Below are 1,957 nucleotides of genomic sequence, written 5' to 3' on the forward strand. Positions count from 1 at the left end.
ATTCAGATAAATCAATTATTCTTAAAAGCGAACGGGTTTCCTAATATAATTAGAATAAGCTTCCATGGCATGCTATATCTGATATCGATATTCAATTAGTTACACTACAGAAACTATTATACAGCATCATCGTCGCAACTAGAGCAAAACAGAATCTAATAAATCATGCAGCTTATATTTACATTATTCACCGTCTCCGGTAGCCGTGATCGTCTAGTGGTTAGGACCCTACGTTGTGGCCGTAGTAACCCAGGTTCGAATCCTGGTCACGGCAATGTGCAAACATTGTCACGGAGGAGACAACTTTTTTTATATACGCTATTCTCCAACCTCGTGTCCACACTAACATTTATTTGTATCAATATATACGACTTAAGTATATACATATTTTGTTCAAATGTTTGAGTGCACACATTTATGTATAAAGAGAGAATGGATTTATATCTTAATGCCTATGTAATGGAAATTTTCTAAAATCATCTCAGTTCATTCTTAAATCAGGTACTAGAAAATATCTGTTGCGTTTTTTCAATGAAGTTTTAACCCAACGTATATGTTTTTTTCTTTTCTCTATTGCTACAGTATACTAAATCCGATCAGATCATTGTCAATCGTCAGTATACGACATCTTTTATATTTTTTAACACTGTTCAACAAATGTTCACTTTTGATATTAACTCTCTATCATATTAGCTGAAACAGTGTCTTTCAACTTTAATTAGCAAACATTACTTAACCCTTTCGCGCTTAATGGTATACCACATATACCACATGTATCAAATTTTTTCTCGATTCTGCTTTGTGGTTCATTGTGCGTACCATCGATTTATTTACTTATTTCACTTGCGCCCTCTCTTATAAAGCGGAAAAAACTCGGAAAACTTGCCACAGATGCCTACAGTTACAGCTATTTCTAACCGTTCTGGTAAACAAACGTGAAATTTTAATGGTTGGCTTCAAACAATAATAAACAAGGAAAATGGCAAGTAAGTTCCTATAGATATTGTTCTAGCAATTCATTAGCATGCAAATATATCATAATTGTATATGTTTACATAAAAATATTGCTTCTAATCGTTATATTTCTGTGGTATTTCAAATATACCACTACGCATGAACGAATTTGTAAATCATATATTTTTATTTGATAGAAAGAAATGTTTGGAAATATGACGATTTAGCAAAATTAACAGAAAGCGAGGTAGACGCATCATTGACAGAAATTCCTTCTGATGGAGAATCAATTGATGAGTTTGACGATGAAGAGGACGTAGAAGTCACTCCTTCCATGGATATCGAGTGCGATATAGATGAATTTACTGCTGCGCCTATTCAAAATTTATCAGATTCTGAGAATGAAGAAGACGATCTTCCATTATCTCATTTTGTACCAATGAATAAATTTATTTGGAAAAAACCTCTAATGGTTACGAATACGGACAGGCAAGAGAATGTTTTTTCAGAAAGTGTCGGACCTGCTAACATACCCGATGAAGTTGAATCACCAGTTGATATTTTTTGTTGTCTCTTGAACAAATTATCGAACATATCGTTTTTTAAACGAATCTTTACGCTACCCAACGTGGAAAAACAGTTGTCCCAACAAATACGAGAGAAATAAAAATATTTTTGGCCATAAATATTTTGATGGGCGTGGAAAGACTTCCTAGCTATCGGGATTTCTGGTCAGCTCAAATGGAGCTGAGGGATTCTTATATATCAAATCTAATGAGCCGTACTCGATTCGATTGGCTTTTAGGAAACTTTCATTTGAATGATAATACTCTTCAACCAGCCCGTGGACATCCTAATTATGATAAACTATATAAGTTACGTCCATTTTTAAATTCATTATTACATACATTTAGTTTCTTCTATAAAATACATGAAACAATATCAATAGATGAAACTATGATTTGCTTCAAAGGTCGTTCTTCAATCCGCCATGCCTAACAAG

General features: G+C 33.6%; 1 non-coding gene across 1 annotated transcript; it reads left to right on the plus strand.

Annotated features, from left to right (window-relative positions):
* Positions 1-202: 202 nt before the first annotated feature.
* Trnah-gug lies at positions 203-274 on the plus strand. Its single transcript has one exon. It is a non-coding gene; the product is annotated as a tRNA-His (tRNA).
* The last annotated feature ends 1,683 nt before the right edge of the window (positions 275-1,957 follow it).

The sequence above is a fragment of the Anoplophora glabripennis genome, unplaced genomic scaffold (assembly GCF_000390285.2).
Source record: "Anoplophora glabripennis isolate ALB-LARVAE unplaced genomic scaffold, Agla_2.0 scaffold475, whole genome shotgun sequence".
Lineage (NCBI taxonomy): Eukaryota > Metazoa > Arthropoda > Insecta > Coleoptera > Cerambycidae > Anoplophora > Anoplophora glabripennis.